At 45.0% G+C, this 11,946-nt stretch overlaps 1 long non-coding RNA gene across 1 annotated transcript in view; it reads left to right on the top strand.

Annotated features, from left to right (window-relative positions):
• The first annotated feature begins 1,797 nt into the window (after window positions 1–1,797).
• The window catches only part of LOC140394811 (uncharacterized), an 83,082-nt gene continuing 72,933 nt past the window's right edge, over window positions 1,798–11,946 (top strand). Inside the window, exon 1 of the long non-coding RNA XR_011936016.1 lies at window positions 1,798–1,891. This is a non-coding gene — a long non-coding RNA (uncharacterized lncRNA). The remainder of the gene's footprint in view (window positions 1,892–11,946) is intronic.

The following is an 11,946-nucleotide window of genomic DNA, read 5'->3' as shown; positions in this document are numbered from 1 at the left end:
TCACTGCGTGGGGGCTGATCCTCAGGCATTCCGGAATGATCCTGAGCTCCATAGTCCTTTTTAGGCACGCTTAATAAATTGTGGCGCACAAAGACTCCGTGAGACGAATAGAGTGAAGTCGATGAGGCTTTATTAAGCGTGTCTGTTCCCCAGCAGCCCGATAGTAAACTGGCCTGCGGGGGAAGGCACCGGCTTCTTATACTTTGCCTTCAGGGCGGAGCATGAGGTCAACGGCCAACCAGGACCCGGGATCTGTCAGCCAATGACATTAGGGCTTCCAGTCCCACATGACCCCCAATACATACTACCACATAGTGTTTCACTCCCAGCTACTACTGGACAAGTCAGATCCCAAAATGATTGATGGATTCAAACATTTACTATTTTAGAAACTGCGGAAGAAAGTTACTGAACAAATTCATAGGAGTCTGCTGATGAACTTTAACACAAAGAATAAAACAATATTACACCAGACAATGTGGATAGAAATATCTCAATTCAAAGACATGACTCCTTCACCCCAGCTATATCTTTACAGACACATTCAAGTTGGGAAAGATAAAACAATTTACCATATCTATCTTATGGTCTAATATGCGGGGAACGTTGACAGCACAGTTGCTCAGGTGGTTAGCACTATTGCTTCACAGTACCAGGATCCGAGGTTCAATTCCGGCTAGGGTCACTGTCTGTGCGGAGTCTGCACGTTCTCCCTGTGTCTGTGTGCGTTTCCTCCAGGGGCTTCGGTTTCCTCCCACAAGTCCCGAAAGACGTGCTGTTAGGTAATTTGGACATTCTGAATTCACCCTCCATGTACCCGAACAGGTACCGGAATGTGGCGACTGGGGGCTTTTCACAGTTACATCATTGCAGTGTTAATGTGAGCCTGCTTGTGACAATAAAGATTATTATTATTAAGTATGTGGTACAAGTGAACCAACTGGCAAAATGTAGTCGAGACACACCACACTCCAAATTAAATGACAGATGCGACCAAAGCAGACAATATGGCTGGGATCTTCCGGTCCCACCCGCCCCTGGATTGGAAATTTTCATCCCAAGTCAACAGATATTTCAATGGTTCGTCAAATTTTCCTTCCCACGCGCGATGATTCCCGTAGTGGGCAGGACCGGAAATATTATCCCGATGGTTTTTTTTCAACAAACCACCCAGAAGATAATCACACAGTGAACCAACCAATCTCACTGAAATTCTTGTCTTTCTCGTAAGGGTTTCCAACATCCGTGTTTGAAACTCATCACATAATTCTCTCCCACACATCGCTTTCACTCAAATGGCTTCAGCCAGGTTTCACCCCCAGGATTTCACTCTTGCCTTCTGAGATTCCTTCTTCCTGGATCATCAAGTTCAGCTTCCAAGCACACTTTTGGATCTTCTGGAGTCTCAAGCACAACACCACTGCCCCAAAGGCCCGCGATAAGGAATCACCAACCATTGGCTGCCTCCTTGGATCTTCTGGGCTTCTCTTGGACCCATTTTGCTTCAGATCTGCTCCCCACTGCGCTTTCTTTAACTGGTAGCCTATTCCTCTGTGTCTGTTTCTAACCTCTGCTCTTGTCCCTCACCTGGGACTGTCTTCTGGGATCTGTTTCTGTTCCACTCACTCGTTTGGGACTTCTTCTTGTCGCTGTCTCCATGTTCTGTTCCTTGAGACACCCTCTCTAACTCTGCTCTGGTTTCAGGTCACCTGACCTGCCTTTCACGCCATTTCACTTCTCTTCTCCCGTTTCTTCTGCGCATGCTCAGAGGACCGGTTTCTGGCCCGAAGACGGTGAATTCAACAAGCTGCAAAAAATGTGCGTCCTTTCTCCGACCTGGCATGGTGCAGGAAGCCCTAGGACTGCTAGGAACTGTAGTTCCTCAACTCAGGTAAGTATTTTTGAGTTTCCAACAGTTGAAATTGGATCACACAAAAATAAACTGAGAAGTTGGGAAACAAGCCACTGTTTCATAAAATTTGTTTGCAGCAGAAAAGCTTTGCTGACCTTTAGTCCTCCGGTGTCTGATTTGCTTTGAGATATAATTAGAATATTTCATCACATGAGTCTCAAGTTTTGCAGTCTTCATCAAGTGTATCCATGGCACCCGGTTTTCCCTCCAATTCAGATCCCCGCTCCTGGGGTCTATCTTCAACCAATTTCTTCCCTTCTGATTTTTTTAATGGAAAGTATGGCACAAACGATCCCCTTTATTACAAGCAACTTGTTTTTTTCCCATTTTGCCGAACTGTAGTTCTACTTTTTCCACGAGTTTTGGCCTGTACAGACTTCAAAATCCCTATTCTTCGCAACCCGTTTAGCTTTGTAAAATGAGCCTGGTCTGCAGCCCCAGCCTAACCACTTTAACGGCATACAGGCTTTTCCCGACTATCGGTCTTCTTATTCACAGTTGCAGTCAGAATTGTTTTTCAAGCCTTCAGCATTGGCGGCGTGATATGTATGTACGTGATTGTGTGTATGTGTGTACAGTCCCGAGAATCTTCCTTTGCTCGCGATACTGTCTTCTCTATTTAGTTGACAAATGTCTTCCTCCAACGATTTTTTTTCTACCTCAATCCTCATTGCCAGTTTTCTCTCCTGTCATATTTCTTTGTTGCCGCAAAGAGAAAAGTAAGAAGTCTTACATCACCAGGTTAAAGTCCAACAGGTTTTTTTCGAATCACTAGGTTTCCGAGCACAGCTCCTTCCTCAGGTGAGTGAAGAAGTGGGTTCCAGAAACAGATATATAGACAAAGTCAAAGATGCAAGACTATACTTTGAATGCGAGTCTTTGCAGGTAATTAAGCCTTTACAGACATCGCAATACCATCGCCAGGCAGGAATGTTCCCTTCCAGTCAGGAACACTTCAGCAGTCAAGGGCATTCAGCCTCTGATTTTCGGGTAAGTGTTCTCCAAGGCGGCCTCCAGGATGCGCGACAACACAGAATCGCCAAGCAGAAACTTATAGCCAAGTTCCGCACATATGATTACGGCCTCAATCAGGACCATGGATTCATGTTGCATTACATTCACCCCCCCCCCCCCCATCATGTGGCCTGGGCTTGTGAAATCCTACCAACGGTCCTGGCTTGAGACAATTCACACCTCTTTAACCTGGGATTATCCCTCTCTCCAGTTGTTCAGTCTGGACCTATAAAGACTTAATTATCTGTAAAGACTCGCATTGAAAGTATCATTTTGCATCTTTGACTTTGTCTATATAAATGTTTCTGGAACCCACCTCTTCATTCACTGATGAAGGAGCTGTGCTCCAAAAGCTAGTGATTTGAAACAAACCTGTTGGACTTCAACCTGGTGTTGTAAGACTTCTTACTGCGCTCACCCCAGTCCAATGCCGGCATCTCCACATCATGGCAAAGAGAAAAGGTATGGAGGTGCCCACACTCTGAATTCTTTTGAAACACAATGAGAGGGAAGAGGTGTTGCTCTTACAATCTAAGGTGGAGAACTGCAAAGCCCGCACAAATCCTCTGCTGAAGTCACTACACAGCACGTGATGCTTTACTAGCAGGTATGTATTCTCTGATACAAAACAGGTGCCTGTGAATACTATATGGCTCTATAGGTTCATGACGCAGATGTCTATTTTCAAGACGGACAGCTCTAAATTTCTGGAGTCATTTCTCACAACTCCGACTCCTGATACCTTGTGGCTCTTCACTTCTCCTCCTCCAGCTCATCAATATAATGCCTGTGCCCACAAATCATTCTTCTTTTGCAAAAATATACCTTATTCAAAAAATAGCTGAAAGGACATTACAAAGCACTTCAAAATATCATTCCAGAAAGTGCAATAATATTCAAGTTTTCTACATAGAACACGTTGCACCGAAGGTGCCTCATCACAATCAAAGGAACATTATGGATGATATTATGTCAAGTCATACAAGGGCTGTGGGCAGACAACAGTGAGAGAATAAAAACGGAAAATACTACCAGTATCTATGGAGACAGAACAGGGTTAGTGGGTCTCAGGTCATAAATGGTTTTGATAGGCTGACGGGGTAAAGAATATTGCTTATGATGGGGAATCAGTGCAGAGAGGCCATTAATTAAAAATCACCATTAAACTGTGAGGAAATAGGTTAGGAGACATATGTGTATGCAGAGCATGGTTGGAGTATGAAATGCTTTTTTAAAGGGAGAATTAGTTAAATATTTGAAGCAGATGGGAAGAGAGCACGGCAGAGCCATTAGTTTTAGATTCTGGATAATTGGATAAGAGGCTGAATGGACGCCAGGTCTTATGCCAACTCTTTACAATTGCAGGCCAATACTAATCCCACTAGATTAAGTAATTATAGAATTGATGATTCTATAATGTGATCTGTCCAGAAAACTATGCAGACTGATTATGACTTGCATGCTGCTGCACTGGTGAACTATAGGGCCACTCACATTCACGACACTCGAGAAACAGATCTGCAAGATAGTTGGGGCCACTGGATTCTCCACTGGCACCATGGTGTCGCTAGTCTTCTGAAGTTTGAACTTTATTCTTGGGCTGTCGTTCATCTGTTGTTTTTGCAAACTTGCTCGCGCAAATCGACTGGCACAGTTTGATGTCCTGACGATGCGATCAAGTGCGAGGTGTGGTGTTGTTTGTGTTACTTATTTCAGGATGGTTGGCATAGTGTTCACAAAGACCACAAAATAGTTTGAACTTAAACAAAGCTATGAATTTATTAACACTACTAACTTGGATTCGGCAGGTACTCCTAAAGAATACACAGTTGATTAATAACATCTATACTACACTCATCTGCAGCTAATCTCACTACTGGTTTAAACTATGATTTGTACTCACTTACACTATCTGTACTTCTGACTCTCACTAGATAGCTCCTGCACATACTCTCCCACAAGGCTTAGCATCACTGCCTTATATAGTTGTAACTGTAGCTCCCTCTAGTGGCTACTCTCGACACTTCATTAACCCTTGCAGTACTGACAGTCATGATAATACCACACGAGGTAAGTGCAAGTTTCCTCTTTACTTCTCAGGTTTTCTATTGAGGTTCAAGTTATTGTTGGGGATATGAATAATTTTCTCAGTCCTTTGTGCCAGAAATGGCTCCTGAGCCAATTGTGATGATTTAGATATGGTGGCATCACCATAGAATGAGCGCAATACACATGAAATAAGTTGCATTACATTGGGCAATTGGCAATGCACAGTTTCCACTGTCGATAACATTTGAAATTTAGGCCAGACTTAATCATGTTACATATTTCTGTTCAGTAAAATATTCTCAATGTTGTTCTTTACTTACTCTTATTATTTTGCTCTATCTGCTTATTCTTTACTCTGTTGGGTGGGATCTGCCAGCCCCCCATCCCCCAACTCATGCCACGGCATGTTTGCCGATGGTGGAAGCAGCTCGCCATTGGCTGCCTCGGGATCTTCCGGTCCCGCCGGCGTCCATGGAGATGGAACACTAAATCTGCATTGATACTGTGTCTTTGATATAACAAAACCTCCCAGTAGCTTCACTAGAGCATATTCAGACAAAATGTTGACACCAAACTTCATAAATAAATAGGACAACTGACCAAAAGCTTTGCCAAAGTATTAGGATTTAGAGAGAGTCTTAAAGGAGCATGGAGTAGGGAGGCAGATCGGTTTCGGAAGGGGATTCAGGAGCATAGAGCACTGCTGCCAATGGCGGAGCGATGGAAATCGGGATTGTGCAAGAGACCAGAACTGGAGGAGCGGTGAAATCTCAGAGAGCTGTGGGCCCACAGAAGGTCACACAGATCGGGAGCACAACCTCAGCCCTGTGTCATTTTGCCCGCCGCACATGCGTGGGGCCAGTTTACACATCAAAATGGAAGTCGATTCCTGAACTGATTTTGAAAGGGAGTTGGGTAGGTATCTGAACCTGAGGAATTTACAGGGTTACAAGCAAAAAAAAAAAAATGACCGCGTGGGACTGAGCACGATCGTTCTTTGGAAGAGCCAGCACTGTCAGGGTGCGAGTGGTCTCCTTCTGTCTATGATTCTATGCAAGGTGGGACAATTAGTTTTTTTTTCTCCTGAGGCACAACACTGCAGAATAAAACCAATCTGAAAGTAGCAGAGAGGAATTGGACATGGTGACAACAGACAATGGACAATAATGTCGCCAACAGTAATTTTGACGGTTATAAGTGTTATACCCTGCAGGTGTCTTGTCAAGCAGGATCCATCGCACATTAATTTCTGAAAGGAAACTCCACATTTGGACTGCTTGATAAGATCGGTGCTGCAAACCAGAAATTAATCTGCTTTTCACTGTAACATCAACAGATATCTGACAGCAATGGTCGTTGAACTACACAACATTATCATTTCATCCTGCCTTCGCCTTATCATGGCAATGTTATCCATCTCTCATAAGTGAAGACGCCGATATTCCATTTCTTTCCACCTCTAGGCTGTCTCATCTGAAGCTTTTCAATCTTCCCAGTCAATCTACCAATTACTTTTCATCTGAAACACTTTCCAGATGAGTCTTGCGTTTATTACCACAATAGATCTCTGCTGGGATAATACTGAGGGAGGCAGAGATTTTTAACAACAGGCGAGTTACAATGTACAATGCATTAATTTCTGGCAAGTATAAAGGAACAAACCTTGAGGAAAGGTACTGCTAATCTGGACTTGTGTACTATGTACTATGCCTTTAAGGTCACAAAGCCTAATTGCTTTATCTGGAGGCAGTTTGGGGCTAATTGTTGCCATGGAGAGAAAATTGTGCCAATATCAGCAGCTGCCTGTAAATGCTTGGATCTCCAACTCTCTTTGTGGAGAAACTAAGTCATCAAGGGGAGAAAAAAACAGCAGGATAGGTTGGAGATTTGATCTGTACATTGTTAAATGCTCAATCTGTTCAACTCTCGGGCGCTGCTGCTGTTCCATGCGTACCAAACCCAAATCGATCAGGTAACCCAAACTTCAATTGTGTGAAGCTGCAAGCATGATTGGAACAGGCAAGACGGAAGACGGCATAAATCTCCCAGCAGCAGGAATTAAGATAGTGACTGACCACATGATGATGTAGACAGATAAATAAATAATTTGGTCCAAGTTTGATGATCCATCTGATTAAAACTTTCTGATCCCTTGCACCTTTTTAGAATCCTGAGGCATTTCCATCCACTATCCCAATGCAGAAAGGATTTCCTCATACAATACAGCAGGAAAACCTTTTTTGCCTCAAGTTCTGAATTGGAGTCCTTGAAAACCATATTGCCCTATAAAATCTACATCTGAACATTAATATAAGAATGCTGATATTGGTGACTATCTTGTATCGCCGTGCCTTCACTGTCACTGAGTCAAAGTCCTGGAACTCCCTCCCTGCCTTGGCGCCATGGTGGCACAGTAGTTCACACTTATGCCTCACAACGCCAGGGACCTGGGTTTGATTCTGACCTTGAGTGACTGTCTATGTGGATTTGCATATTCTGTCCATGTCTGTCGAGCCACCCCAGTCTCCTTGTCTCCCAATCAATTTAGAGGTATCTACAATTGTTTCCAGCCTTAGGTCCCCCTCCCCCCTCTTACAGCACCAAGGGGCAGCACGGTAGCATTGTGGATAGCACAATTGCTTCGCAGCTCCAGGGTCCCAGGTTCGATTCCGGCTTGGGTCACTGTCTGTGCGGAGTCTGCACATCCTCCCAGTGTGTGCGTGGGTTTCCTCCGGATGCTCCGGTTTCCTCCCACAGTCCAAAGATGAGCAGGTTAGGTGGATTGGCCATGATAAATTGCCCCTTAGTGTGCAAAGGTTAGTTGGGTTTACGGGGATGGGGCGGGTGAGTGAGCCCAGGTGGGGTGCACTTTCGGAGGGTCGGTTCAGACTCATGTGCCGAATGGCTTCCTTCTGCACTCTTGAGGATTCTGTGACTCAGTGAAATCCAATCAGGAATCCAGGAAAAAACTCTTTATTCTAATGGCTAGAATGTGGAACTTGCTAGCACCAGGAATAGTTGAGAAAAACAGCTAGGATTTGTTGATCACAATCATGAGGGAGAAAATTCTGATGAGGTGATAATGATGAGAGCTGGAAGAATGCTCGTGTGCAGCATAAATATACTCATATGTATAAATGGAATGAATGTAGAACCACGTTAAATCTATTGGATATATGTAGAGATGTTCTGCAAAGTAAACACCTATCATTTTGCCAGTGCATATTATGCGCTAAACTGACTGTACAGTTAACTGGTCTGCCACTGAAATCAATTATACTCCTTGTGTAGATGTTAACAAGACAATCAATAGAAGACCATTTCTTTCAGAACATAAACAAACAAAGCAACATCACAAATAATTTTCACATTAAGAAATTTGTCTTTATTTCTTACTTTCAAAAAAAAGAACCTTAGAAGCAATATTTTTTGTAAGTGAGATAGGACCAGGCAGCAGTACGATTATCATAGATTATCATAGAATTTACAGTGCAGAAGGAGGCCATTCGGCCCATCGAGTCCGCACCGGCCCTTGGAAAGAGCACGCTATCCAAGGTCAACACCTCCACACTATCCCCATAACCCAGTAACCCCACCCAACACTAAGGGCAATTTTGGACACTAAGGGCAATTTATCATGGTCAATCCACCTAACCTGCTCATCTTTGGACTGTGGGAGGAAACCAGAGCACCCGGAGGAAACCCACGCACACACTGGGAGGATGTGCAGACTCCGCACAGACAGTGACCCAAGCCGGAATCGAACCTGGGACCCTGGAGCTGCGAAGCAATTGTGCTATCCACAATGCTACCGTGCTGCCCCTTGGTGCTGTAAGAGAGAGGGGGGAGGGGGACCTAAGGCTGGAAACAAGTGTAGATACCTCTAAATTGATTTGGCCAAAGGAGACTGGGGTGGCTCGACACCCACTGGAGGCTTCCAATAGTTAACAAAGGGCTTTATTGGTGAAAGGAAAAGACTGGTAAGTGACAGGCCCAGAACACTGCACAATAGGTCTGAACTCTTTGGCTCCTTATAATAATAATAATAATAATAATCACTTATTGTCACAAGTAGGCTTCAATAAAGTTACTGTGAAAAGCCCCTAGTCGCCACATTCCGGTGCCTGTTCAGGGAGTAAGGGAATTCAACGCGCTGCTGCCTTGTTCTGCATTACAAGCCACCTATTTAGCCCAGTGTGCTTAATCAGCCCCTTGATCCTCATTACTCGGGTCTTGCTCCCAGGGCCCTGTGCAAACTCCCCATTGGCTGTGGTTTGCATGGTCATGCAAAATTAGCTCCAAACAGGTCACATGGTCTGTGGCGCACACTCCCTTAAAGGGGGCCGCACAACCACATCCTTGCCCCCGCCCCCCTTTAAGTCCCAAAACTATACTAAGTCCCAATTACGCCAAAACTATACACAGAAGTTATAAATATTAACAGAGACAACAGGGGGAAAAGAGTTAATCAAAGAGTCAATCATTCTAGAGTCCTGCCACAGGCTTGAAATCTTTTGGGTGATCAAGTTGTCAACAGTCGGTGCCATTTCAGGAGGCACCAATTCAATGACAGGCGAATTGGCCTCACCATCATCGACAGGCGCAGCTGATTGAACACAAACGGGAATCCCTTGCTTCCCTTGGCTGGATAGAGTTATAGCAGTATTCACGATGCTAGCTGGATTTGTCAACTCAAAGTTGTGGTTCGCCACCCCTCGACTCCACAAGTGGTCACCGTGGTTCTGATGGTCTTCCCATTCACGTTGACCATATAAGACACAGGCCCTGATTGGGCCACAACCTGTCCTTCTAACCAAGGTGAACCTGAGGCGAAATTATGGACCAAAACTGAGTCTCCCATCTGGAATGACCTGTTGTCCCACTGCTCTTACCGCTGAGTATTCCGGGCGACCTTGCGTGCCTCCACCCTCCTCGCCAAATTTGGAAACATAAGATCCAATTGCGTTCTCAACTGATGGACCAGGAGCAGCTCAGCTGGTGTGACTCCCATGGTTGAATAAGGCGTTGAGTTGCGCAATAACAAAAAATTAGCTGACCTCTGGCAAAGGGGTTTATCAGATTGCTTTTTCATGGCATTCTTGGATGTTTGGACAGCCCTCTCAGCCAGACTGTTCTATGCTGGATGATAGGGGGCTGACCTCATGTGTCATATGCCATTGGCTTGCACAAAAACCTCAACAGATGAAGAGTGTGCCATTGTCTAAAGCAATTGACTCGGGAAGCTCATGAATGACAAACACTCGGTGCAAGATATCTATGGTGGCGGCTGGGATGGTGGTCCCCATCTCTTGAACTGATAACCACTTTGAGTGGGCACCCATAGAAACATAGAATTTTGATACATGTTGGTAATAAAGTACATTTAAAAAAACAGAACCATAGAATTCCTACAGTGCAGAAAGAGGCCATTTGGCCCATCAAGTTTGCACCGACTCTCTGAAAGTGCACCTTACCTAGGCCTACTCCACCACCCTATACCCGTTAACTCCATAATCCTACATCTTTGGACACTAAGATGTAATTTAGCATGGCCAATCCATCTAAACTGCACATCTTTGGATTGTGGGAAGAAATCAAAGCACCCGGAGGAAACCTGCATAATCAACGTGGGCCCTGGTCCATGGGCGACCTGGCAATTCCTAAGTGTGAAGAGTGGCGGAAGTATAGTTGCAGGCCACCAACAACAAGGCCCAACGCTGCACCTCTCCAAGGCTTATCTTCCCTTAAAAGGCTCATAAATGGTTTGTACTCAGTCACTGTGTCAAGACATCGACCGTAGACAAACTGGTGAAATTTCTTCACAACAAATATAACCGTTAAGCTCTCTTTTTCAATTTTAGTGCAGTTTCATTCTGCTTAAGAAATGGTCTTTGAGGCAAACCACCTCCTGTTTTGTGGGATAAAACTGCCCTTATACCGTAATGGGATGCATCACATGTCAGCGCGATTGGTTTCCCCGGGTCAAAATGCACCAAGACATTTGAAGATTGTAATGCTTGCTTCATATTTGGAAGGCCTCCTCTTCGGCTCTCTCCATTGACACTGCTGATTCTTCCTCAACAGCTGGTGTAATGGTGCCAATGTTGTGACTAAATTAGAAATGAACGTTCTATAATAATTGACCATACCAAGCAAGGAATTAAGCTCACTGAAATTTTTGGATGCAGGGGCGTCTCATATGGCTTTCACCTTTTCTTTCAAGGGATGCAACCCTGTCACATCAAAGCAAAATCACAGGTGCATCATTTCTGAGGCCAGAAAAGTATTTTCATGTTTTAGGCAGACCCCTACATCACAAAACCTATTTAATACTTCCTCCAGGCTGGCCATGTGTTATTCTGGTGGAGTGCCGATGACTAGCAGGTGATCAGGGTAAACTATCACCTTGAGAATTCTCTGGAGAAGATTTTCCATCGTGCGCTGGAAGATAGCACAGGCTGAAACAACACTGACCGGCACTCTGATATACTGGAAGAGGTCTTTGTGGGTATTAATTGCAGCAAAACTCAGACTCCTCATCCAACTCTAGTTGCAGATAGGTATGACTGACGTCCAATTTTAATTAGGTGAGGTCCTCAATTCGGGGAATCGGACACCGATCAGTTCGGGGCCAATTGCATGCGGGTCTATCGCATGGGAGCCCGCAAACTCTGGACAAGGGGGTGCTTGCGTAGGACCCTGGGAGCAGGAGCCTGGGAAGTGTGGACCAGGGAGCTGGAAAGTAAAGATCTGGGGAGGGATTCTCCATCGCCCGACGCTGAAATCGTAATCGGCGATCAAGTGAAGAATGGATTTTCACTCCAAATTCGGGGCCGGCGACGGTTTAATGCAGTCCGCCATGCTCCGCCCCCTCCAAACTGGCATCATTGTGACATGCGCTGCGCGCTGTTTCAACAGCGTTGGCGCGTCATCGGTCGGCCCACCCGTGATGCTCCGCCCCTGATGGCCTG

The sequence above is a fragment of the Scyliorhinus torazame genome, chromosome 18, assembly GCF_047496885.1.
Source record: "Scyliorhinus torazame isolate Kashiwa2021f chromosome 18, sScyTor2.1, whole genome shotgun sequence".
Classification (NCBI taxonomy): Eukaryota; Metazoa; Chordata; class Chondrichthyes; order Carcharhiniformes; family Scyliorhinidae; genus Scyliorhinus; species Scyliorhinus torazame.
The sequence above is the reverse complement of the archived record's forward strand: the minus strand, read 5'-3'. Positions and strand labels throughout refer to the sequence as shown.